Source organism: Geotrypetes seraphini, chromosome 2, assembly GCF_902459505.1.
Source record: "Geotrypetes seraphini chromosome 2, aGeoSer1.1, whole genome shotgun sequence".
NCBI classification, from domain to species: Eukaryota; Metazoa; Chordata; class Amphibia; order Gymnophiona; family Dermophiidae; genus Geotrypetes; species Geotrypetes seraphini.
In genome coordinates, this window is record NC_047085.1 from 525,935,495 (window position 1) to 525,961,993 (window position 26,499).

At 41.4% G+C, this 26,499-nt stretch overlaps 1 long non-coding RNA gene across 1 annotated transcript; it reads left to right on the forward strand.

The window, feature by feature from the left end:
• The first annotated feature begins 2,160 nt into the window (after positions 1 to 2,160).
• LOC117353416 lies at positions 2,161 to 25,927 on the forward strand. Its single transcript, XR_004537932.1, has 6 exons — positions 2,161 to 2,194; positions 12,699 to 12,719; positions 14,639 to 14,659; positions 24,302 to 24,337; positions 24,667 to 24,718; positions 25,748 to 25,927. It is a non-coding gene; the product is annotated as an uncharacterized LOC117353416 (long non-coding RNA).
• Positions 25,928 to 26,499: the final 572 nt, after the last annotated feature.

Below are 26,499 nucleotides of genomic sequence, written 5' to 3' on the forward strand. Positions count from 1 at the left end.
AAAACCAACCCCCCAAGCAAACTACCTCATTCTACCCAAAAACTTCAAGTAACACTAAAACAGAATTTACATCAATAAAATGCGCATACATGAACATCAGATCCCTAGGCCCAAAAACTGATATATAAGGGACTGGATAGAAACAGAAAAACTCCTCACAGAAACATGGCTAACCTCAGACGCCAACCTCAGAATAACAGAAGTGTGTCCACAAGGCTACAAAATACAAGTAGTTTTGCAGAGTCAAAAAACAAGGTGGAGGACTAGCCATCCTAGCCAAAAACACTCTAAATATAGCCCTACAGGACAAAGCCCCACCCCACACATGAATCTACTCTCATGCCAACTATCGAGCACCCACACTCAAAGGAACACTAACATGCTTATTTAGCTACATAATTACAAGGAAAATGGAACTTTGCAAAATCAGAATCCGAAGAATTTATTCTCAGAAACTCCCTCACATCAACATACAACCTAATCCTAGGTGATCTTAAACCCTGCACCTAGAAGACAAAATCTTCCAATCAAACCGAAAACCTCCTCGCATTCCTCAAAACACTATTCCTACAGAATCCTGGACTCCACAAACCCACACACAAAAGGGCTACCAACTCAACATAGCCTTCATGTCCCAAACATCCACCACTCAAGAAAATACACACACACAAATGGACTTGGTCTTGCACCCTCTGGTCAGTACCACTAAAGATACACCTTCAAAATCAATTGGACACAGGGCAAGACCAAAACAAAATAACCACACAAACACACAAAAGATCGACCCACTTACATTCTGGAACAAAGTAGACACCAATGATCTAAGATGGCAACCACAAGGATTTCCTAAACCACTGGCACACTCTAAGCACAGCCATCCTTGAAGACATGACACAACCACATAATAAAAACCAGAATCTGAAGACGCTCAGACAAATGATTTGACAATGAACTACTACAACTCAAATGACAATGCAGACGTCTTGAAAGAGAATGGTGAAAAGACAACAAGAACACACAAAAACAACCTGGACAATACTGAACAAACAATACAAACAAAAGCTAAAAGAAAAAAGAAAATCATACTACACCAGTCAAATAGTCACAGTTCTTCAGAGACAGAGAAACTGATTTCTTCAACTGCCAGTTTTTTGCCTGTGACAACTAATCACAAGTATTTTTGGCTAGAACAACAATCGTTAAAAAAAGAAGGAAAACCTAACAAGCCCTTCTTCAGAACAAGCGTGGGTCTGTTGCCCTTACAGACTTGCCAGCCTCGTTTTCTCACATAGCAGCCGCTAGACCATGGAGACTTTAGAAGTTAAGATATCTATGCCTCCAATTTCACTACTAACCGGCACGGAGAAAATGCCAGTGATTTTTATGGCTCCTTCCCTCAGGGCCCTGCTTCTGTTCCAGTCGGGGGGAGGGAAGTGCCATTCCAGCTCAACTGGCTGCACCCCAGCATTGGCAGCAATCAATAATATCCAGGTAAGTGTTGGGACGTGGGTGCTTTCAGCGGCTAATAGGAAAGCCACACTGGGACGTTGGTTCCCACGCAGGGACTCTGAAGGCTGCACCGTTGAGAAGATTTTATTGGGCCACGTTCTTCTTCTCTTGTTCCCTCCCCTCGGGCCATATTTTGACTCTGCAAGGTGATGGAATCCTATCGCTGCCATCACAGCAAGTAAAAAAAGGGAAACTCTATATTATTAATACTTATAATTTGATAATTATTAACTAAGTACCCAGAAGCTCCTGCTGCTGAATTTTGGTACTGGCATATTAAACAGAGAGTTTGAATTCATGAGTGGCAGTGGCTTTTTTTAATTATCTTATTGGGGAAATGCCTCTGAAGAAGTTGGTGGGTTCTAAATGTGGTGGAAGTTCCAAAAAATACTAATAATAATTATTTACAAGTCTTGACGGAGCAACTACCCTCCTACACTCAGTTGCACAGATGGTTGCGGAGAGCTCGTGGTGGGCTATGTCTCCAGTTTCAGAACCATTGGATATGGAGAAATCTGACAGCAAACCAGTATCCTTCAGCCACTGTGTCTTCCTCTGTGTATATGTGTGTGTCTGTCTCTATGATTGATGCCAATAAAGTGACCTTTGCTGCTGTATGACTCTCCCATGAGATGTTCCTCTCTAATATCACTGCTCTCATTCTTCCCTTTAGGTTAATGTTTCGGTAAGTCCAAGCTTTTGTTTTTCTGAACTATTGCCAAAGTCAAAAGTATTGAATTGGTGTTATTGTATCAGAAAATCTTGCTCTTTGTAGCCACTGTGTCTACCTCTGTGTGCATGTCAGTGTCTGGGTTCATATCTGTGTCTGTATGTCTTATTATATGCGTGTTTACCTCTGTGTGTATGTGCATTTATGTTTGACAGAAACCCAAGGTACAGCTACACCAGTGGTTCCCAAACCTGTCCTGGAGGACCCCCAGGCCAGTCGGGTTTTCAGGATAGCCCTAATGAATATGCATGAGAGAGATCTGCATATAATGGTGGTGCCAGGCATGCAAACCTGCTCCATGCATATTCATTAGGGCTAGCCTGAAAACCCGACTGGCCTGGAGGTCCTCCAGGACAGGTTTGGGAAACACTGAGCTACACGATGGGAGGGTTGTCATTGAATGAGAGTACCCAAGAAAGGGACTTGGAGGTATTAGTGAACAAGACAATAAAGTTTCAAGTTTCAAGTTTTATTAAATTTGATAAATCGCTTATTACATACTAAGCGAGTAACAATTAAAAATATATATATACAACCTTAAGAAGGGGGTAAGAATCCACTAACAGACAATTGTAGCGGAGCCGGTACCTGTGTTTTCACGCTAGCCCGGCCACACTCACATATGCGCTGCTCCGACGTGCCTCCCTAGACGGAGGGAGGTCCTGCTGGATAATATGCACTGTCTGGTCAGCAAATCAAAAAGACAAAAATGAGTCACTTCTTTAATCCTTAAACTTCCCCTTTATTAGGTGGTATGATTAAGGTGCATTCTCCGATAGAGTGACACCCTCTTATAACACAATCCTTTATATCAGAGAACTCAGGCTAGGATGGCTCAAAACAAAAGAGGCCAACCGGGACCTTTAGTCAGGTAAGTAATCATAAACATAAATCTTCAATCACAAAAAAAAAAAACATTCACCAGTTCTCTTTAGTGGCACACAAAGTCCATAAGCAGAGCATTGCTCCAAAAGAACTAATGCACAAGCCTTAAACTCCTTCTGGCTTGTTTCCCAGCCAGCCCAACTGGAGCTGCTGGGGGAGGGGAAGGAGCTCAGGCGAATCCACTAATTAAATAATCTGATTTTCAGACTTGCCACTAATGGCCCCACTAACCCAACCTGATGTACAGTGGATTCTCCCCCCAAACTGCCTTCCCTCAAGACTTTCACCATCCAACAATCCCAGCCAGCTTAACTATAGCTGACACCATTACACTTGCAAACAAAGAAAAAGGAAAACGTTGTTTTTTTTTTCCTTCCTGCTTCTCCCAAGCAGGACAGGTGTTGCTAGCACAAGTCCTTCAAAGGCATCCAGGAATCAAACACCTTTTCCCACACAATGCAAATCCCAAACCCAGGAGGCTCATAAACTTTACAACTCCCAGTCCTGCCACTTAGCTGATTTCCATCTGCACATCTTCAGGCAGACTGAAAGTTTCTCCAAACTCCATAGCCTCCTCACTGGGTAGCTGGTTGGCCAAAGGGTCTGTGTCAGGCTCCTGCATTTCCCAGTCCCGAGACTCAGTAACACCTTCAGCAGGAGAGACCCTTTTCAGGGCTGGCCCCGGATAGACTGCCTCCCTCCCTTTCAGAGCAGTCTCTAAAGTACACAGGGGAATCTGACCTGCCCTTGGAGGGGGAGGAGCTTTCTGCCGATTTCCCCTAGCTGACTTTGGGAGCCTAATCATTCCCTTCAGCTGGGGAAAGCCAGGGAGAAGGAAATCTCTCTGGGGCTGTTGCAAGCTGTTCTCAACCTCCTCCTCTCCTCCCTGGAGATCAGCCCCGACTGAATTAAAGGGCAAGCTAGGATTTCCCTTAGGCTTGGTCACAATCCTATCCCCATGGTTAGCCCTCTGAATCCCTGGGACAGGTTTAATTAGCTCCTGCCCTGGTGCAAGAGGCACTTTAGGGATAGGACTGTGACACAATACAGACAAACTGCGGTACATGGGGAAGGAACAAAGGTGGCTAAAAGTTACAAAAATGCTGTTTCTCAGGAGAGAAGAAAGCGAAAACAAGTAGAGGAAAAAACGTTAGGATTGGGGTTTAAAAAATTGTTTTAAAAAGTAAATGACGCTTTACAATGAAATATTTTATGATCAAATTAAACTGGTTTAAAAGAAGAATATGTTTTAAATATTAAAAGATGCTTTAAAAAGGAATGTTTTTAGGTTGGTTTTAAATAAATTCAGATCTTTAATTTCTCTGATATATAAGGGGAGCGTATTCAAGGTAAGAAAGGCGTCGGCATAGTGCGTTAAGAAAGCGAAAAGAATGCTAGGTATAAGCAAGCAGGGTATTACAACCAGAACGAACGAAGTTATCCTGCCTTTGTATTGGGCGATGGTACGCCCACATCTGGAGTACTGCGTCCAATATTGGTGGCCGTACCTAAAAAAGAATATGGCGATACTCCAGAGAGTTCAGAAGAGAGTGACATGTTTGATAAAAGGTATGGAAAACCTTTCATACACTGAAAGATTGGAGAAACTGGGGCTCTTTTCCCTAGAGAAGCGGAGACTTAGAGGGGATATGATAGAGACTTACAAGATCATGAAGGGATATGATAGAGACTTACAAGATCATGAAGGGCATAAAGAAAGTGGAGAGGGACAGATTCTTCAAACTTTCAAAAACTACAAGAACGAGAGGGCATTCAGAAAAATTAAAAGGGGACAGATTTAGAACCAATGCTAGAAAGTTCTTCTTCACCCAACGGGTGGTGGACACCTGGAATGTGCTTCCAGAGGGCACGATAGGACAGGGTACGGTATTGGAATTCAAGAAGGGATTGGACAATTTTCTGAAGGAAAAGGGGATAGAAGGATATAGATAGAGGGTTACTATACAGGTCCTGGGCCTGATGGGCTGCTGCGTGAGTGAACTGCTGGGCATGATGGACCTCTGGTCTGACCCAGCAGAGGTATTACTTATGTTCATATGTTCTATTGACTGATCCCAATAAAGTGACTTTGCTGCTTTGTGAGTTTCCCATGAGAAGTTCTTATCTAAAATCACAGCTCTCATTCTTCTCTTTAAAATCTCACCTTATCTGATTTGGTAAGCCCAAACTTTTGTTCTTGTTCTTTGCTCTTATCAAATATTGATGTAAAATATATTTATTTGGTGTTACTAAATAAGAAAACACTTGCTCATTGTAGCCACTGTGTCATTGTGTCATGTATGTGAATTATGTGTGTCTGCATTTCTCTGTATTTGTGACTATTAAAAAAGGGATGGTTAACAAGACTAAGATTGATATAATGCCTCTGTATCGCTCCATGGTGCGACTTCACCTAGACGATTGCATTCAATTCGGGTCTAGTTTCCAAGTTTATTCTTAGTTTGATATACTGACCATCACAAGTACAGTGATACCTTGGATTACAAGCATAATCCATTCCAGGAGCATGCTCGTAATCCAAAATGCTCGTTTATCAAAGCGAGTTTCCCCATAGGAAATAATGGAAACTCGCTTTGATACGTTTCCACCCCCCCCCCCCCCCACCGAAGCCAGCAGCGCTGCTCCCTCCCAAGAACCAGCATTGCTCCCCCCCCCGAAGGCCCCGCCATCGGACACCCCCCCCCCCCCCGCCGCCATCGGGCAACCCCACCGCCGTGATCGGGCACCCCTCCGCCGTGATCAGGCATCCCCCGCCGCAACCTGAGGTCCCCAGAGCCCTCTTCTTACTTTAATGTAGCACTGGCACATGCACATGCACATGCACATGCTCAAGGCCAATACAGAAGAGGAGGCTGACATGCCGGTGCTACATTAAAGTAAGAAGAGGGCTCTGGGGGACTTCAGGTTGCGGCGGGGGGTTCCCGATCACGGCAGGGGGGTGCCCGATGGTGGCGGGCGAGTGCCGGATCGCGGGGGGAGGGTGCTGGTTCGCGGGTGGGGGCGCTCGCAAATCGAGGCGCGCTCGGTTTCCGAGGCACTGATTTTGCGAATGTTTTGCTCGTCTTGCAAAACACTCACAAACCGGTGCACTCGTAAACCGAGGTACCACTGTATCTGGTCAGTTTACAGTATTAAGAATTTTTGCAGCGGATGTGCAGTGGCATTGCGTTCCAAAGGGAAGGAGCCGTTATGGAAAAAAATGGAATTTCTGGTGTAGTATAGATCTTTGATTGAGGGAACTGTTAATAGATTTTGGTTGGAGGATCTAAGGACCCTAGATGGAGCATGTGGGATAAGATATTTGTCCAGGAAAGTAGGAGAGTTTAAGGGCTCCTTTTATTGAGGTGTGCTACGGGGGTTAGCACGTCGGATATTTCATCACATGTTAACCTCCGCAGCACACCAAAAAAATAACGCCTCATCAATGGAGGCATTAGCGACTAGCGCGGTAGGCGGTTGAATGCGCAGTATTCCGCGTGTTAACCGCCTATCACAGCTTGATAAAAGGAGCCCTAAGTTTGAAGACTAGTAAAAGTATTTTATATGTTGTTCTATGTGAATCTGGTAGCCAATGAAGAAGTGGGGTGACCAAGGTGGTAGCCACGAAGAAGTGGGGTGACGTGGTCATAATTTTAGCTTTGTAAATGAGTTTAACTCCAGTATTTTGTATCAGTTGAAGTCGGCGGGTGCTTGAAAAGGTTCAAAGAAAAGCGACCAAGATGATAAAGAGGATGGAACTCCTCTCGTATGAGGAAAGACTAAAGAGGTTAAGGCCTGGAAAAGAGACGGCTGAGGGGAGATATGGTTGAAACCTTCAAACTCCTGAGAGGAGTAGAATGGGTACAAGTGGATCGATTTTTCACTCCATCAAAAATTACAAAGACTCAATGAAGTTACAGGGAAATACTTTTAAAACCAGAGGTTCTGGCAAGAGCGGATAGTGTAGCTGGTTTTAAGAAAGGTTTGGACATTTTCCTAGAGGAAAAGTCCATAGTCTGAAAAGCCCTAGATGCTTTAGCCTTTCCTCATTGGGAAGTCACTCCATCCCTTTTCTCCTCCCATCTCGTTTCCAGTGTGTCAGTCTATTTATGTTGCCTTTTATATTATTATTTTTTTCTAATTTTAGATTTGTATTAGTTTTAATTTTAAAATTTAAGGTATTTTTTAAAACTCTTGCTAGATGTACATCTTCTTATGAGTGGCATAGAATGATACGAGTAAGGGTAAACTAGATACTACCAGGGGGTGCACAGGGGGTGCACATCTCCTTATGAGAAGCATAGAGTGATATGGGGAGTAAAACTATGCCAGGGTACACCTGGCGGGGCCTCCGCGTGTGTGGATCACTGGACTTGATGGACCTAGGACAGTGATGGCTAACCTTTTTGAGCCCGAGTGCCCAAACTGCCGCACAAAACCAAAGAATTTCCTCAAAGTGCCAGCACGTCAATTAAACCTTAATAACAAGATTTTAGTATCTAAAAACTCTTTATAAAGTTGCCTGAACTATGTAACATCATTTTTAAAGGTTGGAATCTTTGTATTGTCAGAGAATCAATTTGATTCACAATCCTTTGGTTTTCATTTCAATTTATTGGCAATTTATAATGTTTTAATGATTTCATTCATGGGCCGAATACACACATACTTTTCTCTGTCGCCGCACTCTTTGACCAAAAGATTTGTAAGCCTGCAACCACGTCAAGGTAAACTCTTTCAGCAGCTCCCCTCCCTCCCCCTTACCTTTGTGGCCAAGTCAAAATGATCTACCAACAATAAAATTTTAAAAACACAAAGCACGCTGTACGCAGAGAAAATGTTAATTATCATTTATATTCCGCGGGTTTTCAAAAAGGTCAAGGCAGATGACTTTATGCAATGTCACCTCAGTAACAACTATACAAAAATAGACAAATATTCCCCCTCCCTTTTTACTAAACCGCGATAGCGGTTTTTAGCGCAGGGACCTGCGCTGAATGCCCCACGCTGCTCTTGAAGCTCATAGGCTCCCTGCGCTAAAAAACGCTATTGCGGTTTAGTAAAAGGGGGCCATAGTGCAAAATATAGACAGCATATATAAATTCTCAAAACGGACACATTTTGATCACTAAATTGAAAATAAAATCATTTTCCTACCTTTGTTAATTTCATCAGTCTCTGGTTGCACTTTATTCTTCTGACTGTGCATCCAATATTTCTTCCCTTTTTTCAGCCTCCTGTATGCTTTCTCTCCTCCAGACCTCATTCCCTCCCCAAACTTTTTCTTTGTTTCACCCTGCCCCTTCTTTCTTTTTCTCTCTCTCCATACCCCCTTTCATTCTGTATGTCTGTCTTTCTCTCTCTCTCCGTGCCCCATTTTTCTTTGTTTCACCCAGCCCTCTTTCTTTTTTGCTCCCTGTCCCCCCCCTTTCTTTCTTTCTCCTTGCCCTCCCCTATGCCACCACCATTGGGAAAATGCTGCCACCACCACTGGGGAATAGGCTGCCACTGCCGCTATCGGGAACAGGCCGGCGCCGAGTTCGCCCTGCTTCTCTTCCCTACGGGGCCAACCAACTCTCGCCACTCGACGTCAATTCTAACATCGGAGAGGACGTTGTGGGCCAGCCAGGCAGCGATTGGCTGGCCCAGAACGTCCTCTCCGACATCAGAATTGACGCGGGTGGCGAGAGTTGGTCGGCCCCACACGGAAAAGCAGGGAGAACTTGGCATCGGCCTGTTCCCAATGGCGGCGGTGGCACTCAAGTGGCTAAAGAGACGCAGTTTGCCAGCCTAGGGAGAACACTGGAGGGTGGCCAGCTGTGCACCCCCTTGGGGCGTAAAACCGGGGCAGACCGCCCCCACCCCCACCTTGGTATGCCACTGTCTGTACCTCACTCCCTCCCTATGACCAAAAATTCTCCTTTCTTCTATTCCCCGTGTACACAACCATCTCTTTCCCTCCCTTCCTCTCTCCCAAGTCTATGCCTTCTGTGTCCAAAAACACATTCCCTCCCCCACCTCAGCATCTCTTTCCCTCCCTTCCTCTCTCCCAAGTTCATGCCTTCTGTGTCCAAAAACCCATTCCCTTCCCCACATCAGCATCTCTTTCCCTCCCTTCCTTTCTCCCAAGTTCATACCTTGTGTCCAAAACGCACTCCCTCTCCCTTTTGTGTTCCCCGTTTGCCTCCCAGCAACTTTCTCAGCAAAATGTAGCTTGAGCCGTGTAGGCTTGTCTTCTATTTCCTGCCTGTCCCGCCGCGCACACATAGCCGACCAGAAGTCTTCCCCGACGTCAGCGCTGACGTCGGAGGGCGGGCTTTGCTTAAGCCCTCCCTCCGACGTCAGCGCTGACGTCGGGGAAGATTTCAGATCGGCTGTGTGAGCTGCAGGGCAGTCGGAGTAGAAGACGAGCCTTGCGGCTCGAGTTATATTTAACCCCACGGGTCCCCCATCGTCCCCGTTCAGCTCTCTCTCCTGTGCACCCCCTGGTAGTACTGCCCTGATGGCGGCCCTGCGCATGCCAGCTGCAAGGCCTTCGCGTGCCACAGTTGGCACGCGTGCCATAGGTTCGCCATCGCTGACCTAGGGTCTGATCCAGAGATGGCAATTCTTTAGTTCTTATGTTCTTATGTTCTAATTTCATTTTTCACTTTTATCTGCAGTCTGGAATGTATACCATTCAGTCCAGTTGATTTGCTACTCTTCAGTTTGTCAAACTGGCCCATTAAATCATCCAGAATTATAGAAATTTGGTTGAATTTCTCTGATTCATCAGAATTGAACACCATATCTTGCACCAGTAATTCCTTAAGACAAAAGAACAAAATCCAAAATGTTGCACAAAGGAGATGAAGCAGCAAAACAACAAAAAGATTGTGGAACAGCGCAGATATACCAGTTCCCAAATGACTTAAAACAATCCACAAATGATGTATACAGTCACAAGTGACAAACAAGATAAAGCCAAATAACACAGGCCGAGTTCTGCCAAAGTAAAATGCCTTCCTGAAAGGTCTTATAGGGTCCTTGGCTGTCTTAAATATAAAACCGTGATAGTCAAAAAAATCCATGCAGTTGAAGAAGCTACAAATAAAGAGCACAGGACAGAAGCTCCAATGCAGGGGTGGACAACTCTGGACCTCGATGGCCGAAATCCAGTCAGGTTTTCAGGATTTCCATAATGAATATGCATGAGATCTATTTGCATGCACTGCTTTTAATGCATATTAATTGGGGAAATCCTGAAAACCTGACTGGATTCCAGCCCTCGAGGACCAGAGTGGCCACCCCTGCACCAATGTAAGCTATCTTGATACCAGCCTACTGTTATCAAGTTATTTGGCTACTTAATAAACTACAAACGGGTACATCTGATCTTTTGTTCCACAATCCTTTGGTTGCTTTGATTGTTTGTTTTTATTTCTCATTTGATATCCCTCTTCAAACAAAATCTCAAAGCGGTTTTCAATACAAATCACAATGAAAAGAATGCCAATATTAATAGGAAAGATAATACAATCAAACAAGAGACATTCTTACAATCAAAAATAAAAAAATAAAAGCAATATACTATTAAAATGGTTAAAATTAAATAGATTTACTGATGCCATTAATTTCATTCAGAGTTACCCTGAAAAAATGTCTTCCAAAGTGATTTAAATTTGGAAAAGGATTGCTCAGATCTAATATAAGGTAGAAGATTATTCCAAAACAATGGAGAGAGAAAAATTATGCAGAGGAATGTGTTGATTCATAGTGGGCCATGCTTGGGGATGGAAGATCAAGTCTGTTGGAATCAATGTTAACGTGATTGAGTACAAGGTACAGTGAGAGAAGCTAAATTAGAGGGTTGTGAAAGATGAAGAGTTTTAAAGGCTATACACAAACTTTTAAACTGACATCTGTACTGTAAAGGAAGCCATAAACTTTGTGGTACCTTTTGGTGCTATTTTTATTTTGTTGTTTTGGTAGTTTTGAATAAAATCCTGTCCTGATGTCCATTTTTGACCTTTGCACCTCTAAGTCTCTTTTTTTACCATTCTCCTTATCTTATCATAGTCTCTTTTCTTAAACTTAAGTGCTGTTCTATTAGATTTCCTGTGTGAACTTATTCCAGAGATTATATCAAATCTGAAAATTTTATGATAACTCTTATCAAGTGGCAACAACACCGTTACCTCCTTCACCAATTCATAGGCTCCACTAAGAACTAGACCTAGAATGGCATCACCTCTTGTCGGTTCCTGAACCAGCTAATCCATAAAGCAGTCTTTGATTTCATCAAGGAATTGTATCTTCCTAGAATCCTTTGATGATACATTTACCCAGTCAATATCTGGGTAGTTCAAACCTCCCATTATTACTCTGTTACCCAGTTTGATTGCCTCCCTAATTTCTTGTTCTTTCTAGCCTCTGTGTCTATCTCTGTGTAAATTTGCGTCTCTGTCTCTGTATTTCTGTGTGTCTCTGTCTCTGTCTGTGAGCATATGTGTTTCTAGCTCTATCGATTAATGCCAATAAAGTGACTTTGCTGCTCTGTGACTTTCCCATGAGAAGTTCTCTAAAATCACTGCTCTCGTTCTTCCATTTAGGATGACATTACAGTGGTGCCTCACACAACGAACTTAATCCGTTCCAGGAGCAAGTTTGTTATGTGAAACGTTCGTTGTGTGAAACGCGTTTTCCCATAAGAATACATGTAAAACAAAATAATTCGTTCTGCAGCCCTGTTTTCCCATAAGAATACATGTAAAAGAAAATAATTCGTTCTGCAGCCCTACATTTCCCTCCCTCCACCTCACCTTATATGCAGAGTTTGCCAGCTTTCTTTTTCACCCAGCCGCACGCTTTCAAAAAGCTGTGCACGCGCAGCTGCTGAAGTTGATCAATGTTCTCTTCTCCTGCAACTTCCGGTTTCCGGTTGCGTCAGAGGAGAAGATTGAACAACAGAGCATGCGCGCATGTGCTGCTCTTTGAAAGTGTGTGGCTGGCCGAAAAAGAAAGCCGGAAAACTCGGCATCTAAGGTAAGGTGGAGGGAGATGATGGAACACTGCATTCAGACAGGAGGGTGCTGCTGTTCCCGGCTTCGGCGAGAGTAGTTCCGCCCCCCCCCCCCCCCGGGCCCCTCGGGCGACTTCGTTGTGTGAAACGAAGTTCGTTATAGGGAGCAAGACAAAAAGTTCGTTATGCGCAGCGTTCGCTGTACGAGGCGTCCGTTATGCGAGGCACCACTGTACTTATATTGTGGTAAGTCCAAGCTTTTGTTTTTCTGAACTGTTGCCAAAGTCAAAAGTATTGAATTAGTGTTATTGTATCAGAAAATCTTTCTCTTTGTAGCCACTGTGTCTACCTCTGTGTGAGTGTGTGTATCTGTGTTCATATAATATATGTTTCCTTTTGCAGTTGTGTTTCTACCTTCTGTGTGTACATCTTTATCTGTGTGTCCATGTCTGTATCTGTGAATATATGTGTGTCTGTCTCTATTAATTGCTGCCAATAAAGTGATTTTGCTGATCTGTGACTTTCCCATGAGACGTTCTTGTCTAATATCACTGCTCTTAATCTTCTCTTTAGGATAAAGCTACTGGTGCTGTGGTAAGTCCAAACTTTTGTTTTTCTGAACTATTGCCAAAGTCAAAAGTATTAAATTGATGTTACTGTATCAGAAAATCTTGCTCTTTGCAGCCACTCTATCTACATCTGTGTGTGTGTGTCTGGGTTCATATCTGTGTCTATATCTGTGGTTATATGTGTGTCTGCCTCTGTGTGTGTGTGTTCATATGTTTGTCTGCCTCTGTTGACTGATCCCAATACAGTGAGTTACTGCTTTGTAACTTTCCCATGAGAAGTTCCTCTCTAAAATAACTGCTCTCTTTTTTCCCTTTAGATAATAATAATAAGAATTTATTTTCTTATATACCGCCCTACCAACAGTTTTGGGCGGTTCACAACAGATAAAGAAAACTGAAACATTTCAGCAAAAAATTACAATTTCATAAAAACAATACTTCATACAGCAGTCAAATACAGCATTAGTTAATATACAGTTTCAAATATTACTAAAAAATAAAAAGTTTAGAAGAATAAAAATAGAACCACATCGTAAAATTAAAATCAAAATTTTTGTTAAATTTTTATTAAATCTTGTCTGATAAAAATTGAATCAAAAATAAATTTGCTTGTAGTTATTCTAGATAAAGATTTAACCTTTCATGACCAGATAAGCTCTGTTGTAAAAGCCTGTTTCCATAAACTTCCTCTCATTCATTCCCTAAACTCATTTCTTGAAACTGATTCAATTACAACCCTCGTTCACTCACTGGTCATCTCTCATTTAGATTACTGTAATCTCTATATAATGGAATCACTCAAAAAGAACTACGTCATCTGCAGCTCATTCAAAACACGACAATTAAGCTTATTTATAAGGTTGAGAAAAATTATCATATAACTCCTCTTCTGTGAAAAGCTCACTGGCTACCCATTACTCACTGTATTACCTATAAAACCTTAATGCTTGTTTACAAAATCAAACTTTCGCATCTCCCATCTTTTCTTGATAAACTCATCATCCCTTTTTGCCCTTCCTGGACTGTTAGATTGGCCGATCAGAATCTACTGACCATACCTTCCATAAAAGAATTCTACTACACTAGTTAAACTAATTTTTTTATAGTAGCTCCTACTTTATGGAAAGCCATGCCACTTCAACTCCTTCTTGAAAATTCACTCGATAAATTCAGGATTAAACTAAAATCATTTTTATTCAAAGATGCATACCATAGCATTTAAATATTTCCTCCCTAATAACTAGCAAACTAAATACAAACCGCTTCTAAGAAGCAAACCACTTTCCTGATGTCATATCCTCCCCCTCTCTTCCTCTCCTTTTAATTTTTCTTTTAATGATATAATTATCAACTTTCCCTTTCCCCTTCACCCTCAAGCTCACATTCATAATTGTAATTTGTCAATTTAATGTTCACACATCCTCCCCTTATAAAAATTTATTTTTAACTTTTTATTTTTAACATTGTAAACCGGCCAGGTGTCCTTCGATGGTCAGTATATTAAAATTAATAAACTTAAACTTGAACTTTATCAAATAAATACATTTCTAATGATTTCCTTATTTATTTGATAAACAAGAATGTTGATTTTAATTTTATGATGTGGTTCTATTAGATGAACACTGCTAACGATGGGGTAAGCCCAAACTTTTGATATTATTCTTTTTTCTTGTGAACTATTCTAGATGTGACACATATTAAACTGCAACCAGTGTTTATATCTGTCTGTATGTCTGCGTGTGTGTGCTTGTATGTGTGCATGTCTATATCTAACAGCATATTTCTGTCTATAATTCTGTCCTATTTCTGTTTATGTCTGTCTCCCTCTATTGATTGATGCCAATAAAGTGACTTTGCTGCTCTGTGAGTTTCCCATGAGATGTTCTTGTGAGTTTCCCATGAGATGTTCTTCTCTAAAATCACTGATCTCATTCTTCCCTTTAGGTTTCCGTTACTTATAATTTGGTAAGTCCAAACATTTGATTTTCTGAACTATTGCCAATGTCAAAAGTATTGAATTGGTGTTATTGTATCAGAAAATCTTGCTCTTTGTAGCCACTGTGTCTATCTCTGTGTATGGGCTCATTTATCTATCTGTATTTGTGAGCATTTGTGTGTCTATATCAGTGGTTCTTAACCTTGTTGGAGGTACTGAACCCCACCAGTTTCATATGCGTGTTCACTGAACCCTTCTTTATTGAAAAAATAAAATATGATTTTTACAAATTCAAAACATAGGTATACAGTGAGAGAAAAAATAATATCAATTTTGAAAACAAAAAAGTTCTCCTATATTTCGAATAATAATAACATAATAATGAAATTTACTGCAAATCAGTGTGACTTCTGCTGTTGCCTCTCAGAGACCAGTTCAGAAATGCGCTGCTTTATCTTGGCAAGTGCCACTCTCATGTCATTTTTGCAACAAAGTCTGTTCCTTTTCTTCGTTTTTATGTCCAGCATCCTCGAAAAGGATTGCTCGCAAAGATATGTTGTAACAAACGATATGAAAATTTCCAGAGCTTTCTTAGCAATAACAGGGTACGTTACCAATTGTTGACACCAAAACGTTGAGAGCGTTGTTGTTCTGAAGAGTTGCTGTTGAACCTGGCTCTGCTGAATTTCAATGATTTCATCGAGGTATTCATCATTGACATCTGTTGTCTCAACACTAAACGTGAACAGCTGTCTCACCCATGCTGGATATGACTCTTGTAGGGAAGTATCCGTCGAGAGACTTTGTAAGCTCATCTAAGTGCGTGGCAATAGTTTGCTTCAGTTCCGCGGGTACAGAAATGTCTCTGATTCCAGATACATATTTGATCTTACTTACACAGTTGTCTAGCAGGGGAAAGTTTGCGAAGTTATCGTTTTCTGTTCGTCGTTTCCATAATGGTAGCTTTTTTTGAAAAGCTTTCAGGTTTTCTTCCGCTTCGATGATGTTGACCCTGCATCTGCTTATTGAGATGATTGAGAGCTGAAAAGATATCAGCCATGTACGCTAAAATGAGAATGAACTTAGAATTTTTGAAGCAATCTGCATGACAATGTTGCTGCTCTTGCAAAAACAGAGCTAATTCCACTCGCATGGCAAAAACACGATTCAGCACCTGTCCCCGGGATAACCACCGAACGTTAGAATAGTACAGAAGTACCTCAAATTCAGATCCCATTTCTTTACACAGCTCCTTGAAGATGCGGTGCTTCAGAGCATTATTTCGCACATAGTTCACGCATTCCACAACAATTTTTAAAACTTCTGCCAGTTTTGGAGGCAAGGTTTTTATTGCCAATGCATGCCTGTGCAGAATGCAATGCGTAACAATGATGTGTGGTGCATCGGCATTCACTTGCGCACCAAAACCGGACTTTCTTCCGAGAATGGCTGGAGCTCCGTCCGAACAAACTGCAGAAACCATATCCCACGAAAGATTGTTGTCTTTGAAGAAGTCATCCACAAGTTTCTTCACAGCAGTTGCCTTAGTTGTTGTTGTAAGAGGCTTACAAAATAAAAAATCTTCCTTTATCACGTCGTCTTTCACATAGCGCACGAATACTGCAAGCTGGCTTAGATTGGAAACGTCTGTGGTCTCGTCGAGTTGAAGGCTAAATTTTGCCGGGCTTGAAATCAGATCTGCAACTACTTGAGCCAAGATGTCTTTGCTCATGTCCTCTATTCTGTTGCTGATGATGTCATTTGAAAGAGGAATTTCAGATAACTGAACTTCAGCCGCTTTTCCCAGCATGATATTCGCCATCTTCAACACAGCTGGTTTTATGAGTGTTTCACCAATGGTGTGTGGTTTGCCCTGCTTTGCGATCAGGTAAGCAACTTTGTACGATGCTGTGAGGATCGGTTTGTTGATGGGTACAAAGCCGAGAACAGGCAGAGTAGCCTTTTCATCGAATCTTGTTCTCTTCACCTTGAATTCAGCGAGCGTTGTGTTTTTGTATTTTACATCTCCATGCAGCTTAAGGAAGTGTTCCCTTAGTTTTGCCGGAGCTAGACTAGAATTACTCAACTTGGCATTACAAATCATGCAATTAGGACGCTGACTCCCATCACGTTCCGTTATACATGTGAATCCATATTGTACATATTCGTCCGACCACTTTCGTATTTTGCTCGACATAGTTAGTAAGGGATTAAAATATTAAGATAGGTATCGCACGACATACCATCACAACAGTTACAATTCGACTACTGTGCACATCAAATCCCCTGCAGCACAGATAGGCCAAGCTATGTTGCGTGATCACCTGCAGCCAATTATGGACAAGCGGGGCGTATCATCACGAATCATAAGCGCTTCGGTCACGTTCAATCATCTATCAGTTAAATCACAAATTTTGATCAGGAATTGATTGATGTATATAAGGCGTTAGTTACAGATTGATAGATCAAGAAACCGAGTACACGATCAGTCTTGATCAAAATCACTGAATAACTGATAGATGATTGAACGTGACCGAAGAGCTATATGAGTCGGAGGTGTGTTTTGACCTCCGCCGAACCCGCGAGACTGACTCACCGAACCCCTGGGGTTTGGTTGAACCCAGGTTAAGAACCACTAGTCTATATGTTTGTCTGCCTCAATCGATTGATGCCAATAAAGTGACTTTACTGCTTTACTACTATTTATTATTATTTCTATTGCACTGAAAAGCATACATAGCAAAGTACATTTTAACATACAATAGACAGTCCCTGCTCAGAAGAGCTTGCAATCTAATTTAGACAGGACATTTCAGTGTTGGGGAGATTATGGTAGAGGAAATGATACAGTGGGTCTAGGTATCTGACAGCACTGTGCTGGGAGTTAGCTTGGATTTGAGTACTGCCAGGGATGGAGCATGACGTCTTGATTCAGGCAACCTGTTCCAGGCATATGGTGATGCAAGAAAAATGGACAGAGTCGGGAGATGGGTACAGATAAGAGAAGCTTGCCTGATGAACAGAGATCACGGGGGGTGGGGAGCATAGGGGAGATTAGTGAAGACAGATATGGGGAGCTTCAGAGTGAATGCACTTGTAAGTCAGCAAGATGAGTGTCCCCCTCCCACCGCTGCAGTCAGTGGGAGAGAATGTGTGAGAGAGAAAGTATATATATATATATATATAACATATTAGATCACAACATATGTAATAATCATCAAGTCCAAGAATATTCAGTACAACCTCTTCTAAAAATTACTTTAAGTAGAGTTCAAATTAGAAATGCACAAAGCACGTAACAGATGACCTGAAAACGCTGTTCCTATATATGAAGGAGAATAGGAATTTTGTAACTAAATCATTCAGTCTTGTGTCAGCAGGAAATACTAACAAGCATCATTCCAGCCTTAAAATAAATGCAAAGAAATAAAACAAACTCAGTTTAAGTCTGATTATAAAAGTTAATCTGGTATGCAATATCTAATACATTGTCTGAAGGGATACTTGCACTAAAAATAACAAATAATGCAAAAGGAAATAAGCTTTAGTAATCTACCACACACACAGATGCTCAGTTCCTCTCCAGTAGATTCATGAAAGACACAATGTTTAGAACAGTGGTCTCCAACTCAAATCCTTTACAGGGCCACATTTTAGATTTGTAAGTACTTGGAGGGCCTCAGAAAAAATAGTTAATGTCTTATTAAAGAAATGACAATTTTGCATGAGTGCCTCAATACATAGAAGAAAAAAAACCAAACCCTATGTTTTTTTCTTGACCACAGCTTAGGCCATGGCTACTGGATAGATTCACTCTCTTTAGTTGCTCTATCCAGTTGGACACAGGGGTTGTTTCTCTCATTGGCAGGACATGCCTTTGACATTCTGAATTCATTTCAATTTGATCAACTTGCAATGTACTACATTAACTTTCATCTCTTCTATTTACTACCTCAGCACTTTGGAGGTTTTTCCACACTTACAGAGAAACATGAAGCCTGAGAATACCTTTATCTATCCATTCAGGCTTCATGATGTTCTAACTCCTGAGAAAACCTTGATCCCCTTCTCCAAATTAAGAGTTTTTCCGAACTCATCCCAGATTCTTTCCTACACTTGGTAAGGATTTTCATTTACACCAATCTATTACTTTATCATCGTCGTTTCTTCCTTTGCATTCCTTTCCAGCAGACCAAGGTCTCCATGCTGTCCACTGCAGAGGAGCATTATGTTTTTACCTCTAGGCAACTATTCATTTCGCCAACCAAATCAGCTCTTCGTTTCCTCTACATCAGCTACTGAGGAACACAAGAAAACAAAAAAACAATAAAATGCAATATGATAGCACAGAGAAAGAACTCTCTCTCTCCTCTCCGATAGCACATTGTATTAATTTGTGCTATCCAAGAGCACACCTGATCCCTCCTGTGTCAATTGTGGATCATAGAGAGCGACTTAGAGCTTCTGCATGGCAAATTTTCATCTTAATTCCTATTCAGGATGTTTCTGAAGCTGCATTATGATCCGCAGTGCATCCATTTTTGCTGTGCAAGAGCTCATATTCAACCTCCTGGTGGGGCATCAATTATGAGTTACAGCAGCTCCAATAGTTGACTTGAAACCCACCCCCAATCTAGGGTATTTTCAAACCAGGAACCTAGTCTTCTGTGCATATTTTTACAATGCAGTGCAATTTGGACCACACTTTCGCTCCAGATTTTTGCTTTTAACAATCAGCTTTACGCAATTTCTTTGAATTATAGACTGTTTTCCACCTTCCATGTGCTTTTTCAGTTTGGAAAAAACAAAAGGAATTGACCCCAAAATATCCACAAAGAAGAAAATCCAGAGAAAACCAAAAAAACTCTGTGGAGTGACAATGTTCCCAAATGGACTTTATTAGAAAGTATCAAAGTTCCAAAGGTACACTAAAATCATCCACATAAAATAATTCCATCCACATAAAAGTAAATCATCCACATAAGAGCCTTAAAGGACCTAGTCCGCTAGGGATACAGGACCCAACACGGTCCGCGTTTCGACAAAAAGTCTTCTTCAGGGGTCCTATAAATAATGAGGGGTGCATTAAGAATGAATGTAAGTTATGAATAGTAGTGGTGATAAAATGTGAAACTGTGAATGATATCTGGCATGCAAAGAGTATAAAAGATATGTGACAAAAGGACACAGTGATGTAAATGGCACTAATGAAAATGAGTTGGTGAAAAAGGTGATAAATGTCATCAAAATGTGAAAACAGAAAATATTTGGATCTATGCAAAATGCAGAGTGAAGTGAAAAACTTAATTGCATTATAAAAATGGTGGACGTGCGAAGACCATGCTCAACAAATGATCAGTGAATACTTATGTTTAAACAAGCTAGAAAGACACAAAGGGAACTGTAGAGGACAAGAAAAGGAAGAGGAATACATACCCTGGGGGTCCAATAAAGGTGTGTACGTGGGAAACGAAAATAATATTGAATTTAAAATTTCAGAAGTTAAAACCATATATGAAAACTCTATACTACTGCCAAGTTTAAGATTAAACATATTAGCAAAGCCATATAGAATGCCATTGTACAGATCCATGGTGAGACCCCATCTGGAGTACTGTGTACAATTTTGGAGGCCGCATTACCGCAAAGATGTGCTGAGACTTGAGTCGGTCCAGCGTATGGCCACCCGGATGGTCTCGGGGCTCAAGGATCTCCCGTATGAGGAAAGGCTGAAAAAATTGCAGCTATCCTCACTCGAGGAACGCAGAGAGAGGGGGGACATGATCGAGACGTTCAAATATCTCACGGGCCGTATAGAGGTGGAGGAAGATATCTTCTTTTTCAAAGGCCCCACGGCAACAAGAGGGCATCCGTGGAAAATCAGGGGCGGGAAACTACACTGTGACATCAGGAAATACTTCTTCACCGAGAGGGTGGTTGATCACTGGAATGATCTTCCACTGCAGGTGGTCGAGGCCAGGAGCGTGCCTGATTTTAAGTCAAAATGGGATCTCTTCACAGAGAAAGGTAGGGGAGGGTTATTGGGGTGGGCAGACTTGGTGGGCCGTGGCCCTTATCTGCCGTCTTTTTCTATGTTTCTATGAATGTTTTTAACAAAGCTATGTAGAATATTTTAAAACCCTAAAACAGATACAGATGATAGATGATAGAAAAAAAGGGGGCCATGCAGTAAAAAAGAGGGGGTGAGATCTTCCAATAAAGAGGCTAAATTGAAAACCTAATTGAAAAACTAACAGGTCAAAAGCCATACAAAAGCCAGTAAGCTGTGATTAAAAGAAAAACGGTGAGAAGGAGCCACAGAAAAGTGATGGCGGGGGATGGGCTCAGAAAAGGAACCATGCTGCACATTACTAAATAACACTAAAAAAAGTTAAGGGATATAAAAATACATAGCTGAATACTGCTAATTAAGAGAAAAAGAAAAAGCCAGAGGAAAAACCCAAAAGAGAGTCATCCAGTGAAAGTTAAGAGGAAAAATGAAAGCAGAGAAAAACGAAATCTAGAAGAAATCATCAGAGACCCATGACATCCTTGAAAAGAGCTGTGCAGGTTTAAACAAAACAGAAGCAGGAACCAAAGTAAAAAATTGTGTGGCGAACCAGAAGTGAGACACTGCTTGCATTTGCAATGGAAAGGGAGTGCAGTGAAGGAGGAGCAATTAAATATGCAATCTGATTGGTGGATTGGGCCACAAAACAAAAAGAAAGAGGGGGGAAAAAGGAAACTGAAGTAAGTGAATGCTTTTTTACTGCATGGCCCCCTTTTTTTCTATCATCTATCATCTGTATCTGTTTTAGGGTTTTAAAATATTCTATATGGCTTTGCTAATATGTTTAATCTTAAACTTGGCAGTAGTATAGAGTTTCATATATGGTTTTAACTTCTGAAATTTTAAATTCAATATTATTTTCGTTTCCCACGTACACACCTTTATTGGACCCCCAGGGTATGTATTCCTCTTCCTTTTCTTGTCCTATACAGTTCCCTTTGTGTCTTTCTAGCTTGTTTAAACATAAGTATTCACTGATCATTTGTTTAGCATGGTCTTCGCACGTCCACCATTTTTATAATGCAATTAAGTTTTTCACTTCACTCTGCATTTTGCATAGATCCAAATATTTTCTGTTTTCACATTTTGATGACATTTATCACCTTTTTCACCAACTCATTTTCATTAGTGCCATTTACATCACTGTGTCCTTTTGTCACATATCTTTTATACTCTTTGCATGCCAGATATCATTCACAGTTTCACATTTTATCACCACTACTATTCATAACTTACATTCATTCTTAATGCACCCCTCATTATTTATAGGACCCCTGAAGAAGACTTTTTGTCGAAATGTGGACCGTGTTGGGTCCTGTATCCCTAGCGGACTAGGTCCTTTAAGGCTCTTATGTGGATGATTTACTTTTATGTGGATGGAATTATTTTATGTGGATGATTTTAGTGTACCTTTGGAACTTTGATACTTTCTAATAAAGTCCATTTGGGAGCATCGTCACTCCACAGAGTTTTTTTTGGTTTTCTCTGCTTTTTCAGTTTGGGACTCATCCAATGCTTCCAGGTGAGTCTTTCTCCGCCAATTTCAACCTTGCAAATATGACACATTCTAATCACAAAATAAAATAAAAAAGGTAAATGGTGCTCAGCCAATCAAATTCAGATCAGGAGGTTCGGAGAATCCCCAGCCCAAGAGCCCTGCTTTTTTTTCCTTTTGGCTTCCTTTTTTGATTGATGCAGTTTGACTGGTTGAGCAGGCTGCCCACTGAATCCCCTGAAAGCCCTCTCCGCATGCCACTGCTTCCCTGTAAACCCTCCCATAAAACAGCACTTCTCTCCCTTCCCTCCAGTCCCGACCCTTTTTACAGGCCTTCCCCATGCATTTCTATAACTTCTTTCCCTTCTCTCCAGCCATCCCTTGCAGATCTTGCCTCCAGCCATCCTGTAGGTCTAGCAACTCTCATCCTTGCCCCCAGACCCCCCACAACCAATTCAGCACCCCTCTCTCTTATCCATAGCCCTCCTGCCCACAGATGGAGTACCTCCGTTCCTTGACCCAACCTTTCCTGCAGATTCAGCACCTCTCCCCCTTCCATTTCCATTTCTTACTTACTATCAATTCTGAAAAGATCTTAAAACCCACTTATTTAAACAATATTACATTACATTACATTAGGGACTTCTATTCCGCCTATACCTTGCAGTTCAAGGCGGATTACAAAAGAGCTAATTGGACATTTCCAGTGAAGTTACAACAGTATTGGGGGTTTTTTTTTTGGTTACAAGGGAGGAGAGGTAGCTGGATTAATTCTGGAAGAACTTGCAAATTGGATATTAAATTGACAGTACGTTACTGTGTGATATAACAATTACAGTTAGAGTACAAATAAGATTACGTTACATTTCAGGGATCTGAATACTTGGTTGGTGTTTTGGGGAGGAAGAGATTATTTAAGTGGAGGTTTTGGGGGAGAATTTATCTAGGAGGAGAGGGAAGGGTTAGGTTAAGATATCTGGATAAATTTTTTGAAAAGTAGAGTTTTGATTTCCTTTCGAAAAGTTTTGAAGTTGCCCGTTGCCGTCAACAGGTTGGAGATGGAGTGGTTAAGTTTTGCTGCTTGCGTCGCCAGAAGGTTATCAAACAACTTTTTGCGCTGAGTGCCCTTGAGTGGAGGGAAGGCAAAAGGGTTTGGAGTTCTTCTTTGTCTTGAGGTGAGGATCTGGTTTAGGCGGTTGTTTAGATAGGGGGGGCGGAGCCGTTTAATGCTTTGAATAATAGACAGTAGAATTTGAATTGAATTCGTGCTTGCATAGGTAGCCAGTGAGAGTCTAGGAAGGCAGTTGTAATATGATCATATTTTCTCAGGGAGTAGATCAGTCTGAGGGCAGTGTTTTGTATAGTCTGAAGTTGTTTTATCCTGTTGGCAGGACAAGGTAGATAGAGGGAATTGCAATAGTCCAGTAGACCTAAGACTAGGGATTGGACAATTAGCCTGAATTGTGCTGGGTTGAAGAATTTTCTTATGTTACGTAGATTTCTCATAATTAAAAAAGCTTTCTGGGATGTTTTATTGATTTGGGATTGCATTGTGCAGCATCTGTCTATCGTTACTCCTAGGAGTTTGAGTTCGGCTGTATTGGGTATTTGGTGTTTTTAATTTTCAGTTCTGTAATGGTGGGAGTTTTGGCCTTTTCGAGCAGAAGGAATTTTGTTTTCTCTGAGTTTAGTTTCAGTTTGTGGTCTTCCATCCATTTTTCCACTGCATCTAGGGTTATTTCCAGTTTTGCTCTGATGGGTCGAAGGGGAGGAGTATGGTGATGTCGTCTGCGTAGCTGAAGGATGTAACATTTAAGTTATCTAAAGTGGCTCCAAGGGAGGAAATAAAGAGGTTGAAGAGCGTAGGTGATAGAGGTGATACTTGTGGAACTCCACATGGGTTGGACCATGGTTCTGATTTGATATTTGATATTAGATATAATATACATTATTGATTTTCATATGATCATGTATACTCGTGTGTCTCTGCGCTTGTGCATGTACGAGTGTTGATATCTGTGAGCATCTTTGTGCCTCTATTGATTCATCCCTTTGAAGTGACTTTGCTGCTTTTCTCTAGAATCTCACTCTCCTTCTTCCCTTTAGAAAAATGGTCCTAAACCCATACCCACCAATTTCTTGGTAAGTCCAGACTTTTGTTCTTGTTCTTCTCAACTGTTGTAGATTTCAAAACCGCTTCTTTTTTGGAGTTAGTGTGTCAGCAAAACTTGCTCTTTGTAGCAACTGTGTCTAGCTCTGTGTGCATGTATGTTTATGTGTGTCTGGCGTGTATGTGTGTGTGCATACTCGTATGTCTCTGCGCGTGTGAATGTACGAGTGTTGCTGTGTGGATATCCGTGAGTATCTTTGTGCCTCTATTAGTTGATCCCTTTGAAGTGACTTTGCTGCTTTTCTCTAGGATCTCACTCTCCTTCTTCCCTTGTACCTGGTTTGTTTCTTTTTTCTTGCAGGATGGTTTCATAAAAAAGAAACGCCCTTAAAACCCTTGGGACTTAATTGCTGGTAAATCCAACTTCCTCTTGTTAGGTATATTAGCAATTTGAGCATAGGTAAAAGACAGCAATTACCAATCATTTAGCCACCTCCTTCTCTCTGGTCTATGAAATAATCTTTATTAAAATGATCCCACGTGTTGGCAGAAGGTGGCAGTGTTGCTTCCATGAACCCCAACATTAAGCAGCTTTGCAGGAGACCTGAGCTTCATAGCCATGGCATATGAATCAACCTGCTGGCTCTGGGAGCAGCCCTGAAGGAAGTGTTTTCTCTGCGTCTGTGGGCACTGCAGAGGGATTGGGGAAAGGAGGTGGAGCAGTGGCTTTCAACCCAGTCCTCAGGGACATCCAGGCCAGTCGGTGCACCCACAATGAATATGCATGAGAGATATTTGCATGTAATGGAGAAAGGGTGTGCTAAATATATGAGGGATCTTCAAAAGGTTTCCACACTTTTAATTTTTTAAACACTATTTATTAAATATCTCAAAAGAAAATTACATCACTCTTCCACATAATCACCCTGTTTTATGATACATTTCTCCCAGCATCCTACTAACTTCTTAAACCATCAGAAAAGAATATAAAAAATATGGAAATATGAAAGTGCAGGAACCTTTTGAAGAACCCTCGTATCTCTTGCAATTTCATTATGGATTTCCTGAAAACTCAACTGGCCAGGTGGTCCCTGAGGACTTGGTCCAAATCCACTGAGGTAGGGGATAAACCTGGCTCTTCTAGCAGCCTCCTTCCCCAGATCTAATCACCTCTAGTTTTTCTATGTTAATACAGAGCAGGAGAGAAACCGGTCTTTATTAGAGATCTACCGTATGAACACCAGGAGCATGAAAAAAAAGGAAGGAACCATGTAATCCAAAATAAAAATTCTGCATTCAGACCTAAACAGCACCTAATCAATGTGTTCTTGAAGCAACTCCCACTTCAATACTGATCATGATAATCCCTTCAGAAAGATTTTGTATTTTTCTGTCTCAGATTGCCTCTGCTCAGTATTTCCTTGTCTTTTTCTCTCTTCTAGAAGGTCCTGGCCTCGCTATCAGCCAAAGGAATGTGCCAAATGGCCACCGTAGAATCCTCTCTGTACTCTTCTCTTCCATACAAGGGATCTTCTTCCATATCATCTAAAACTTGAAGCCTATTATCCTGTAGAGATGTCTCATGATTCAGCTGTCCCTTGTATCCCTTCCTCAATAAAGTAAAAGCATTCAAATTCCTGGTTCTACTTCCTTCATCTCTTGAGACATGAGTTATCACAAGTACAGTTACAATATTGCACAAGTTCTGTGTGGATTACAGAGACAAAAGCTGGTCAACCTGAATAAAACATGAATTTGTGCAGACTGGTGAACCCGTTTCCCCCTTTAACCCTGGTTTCTAGGGTAATAGAGAATGGGTGAGGTTCTTGTCTCAAATATGTAGCCACCCCCTGAGTCAGTGGAAGGGGCAGTGGGGTCATGTATCCTGCTTAGGAGATCCCAGAGTTTGAAATCACCCTCCCTCTCCAGGTGGCAAAACATGTCACACACCAGACTGGGCTTCCCAAATACTTATGTTTATTGCTTCATTGGGGAAGCAGCTGTAGATGAAAAGTTATAGTAGACACTGTTTAGTCAAGCAGGTAAATAAAGCCGTCCTCTCAAGATGGATGGCCTAGACTGAAACATCTTGAAAGAATATTGGTAGAAGGAGGTATTAGAGGATCCACTGAGAATCTCCCCCAATTGGTAGATTATACACTTCCATAAATAAATATGTCTCAACAGAGAGCTT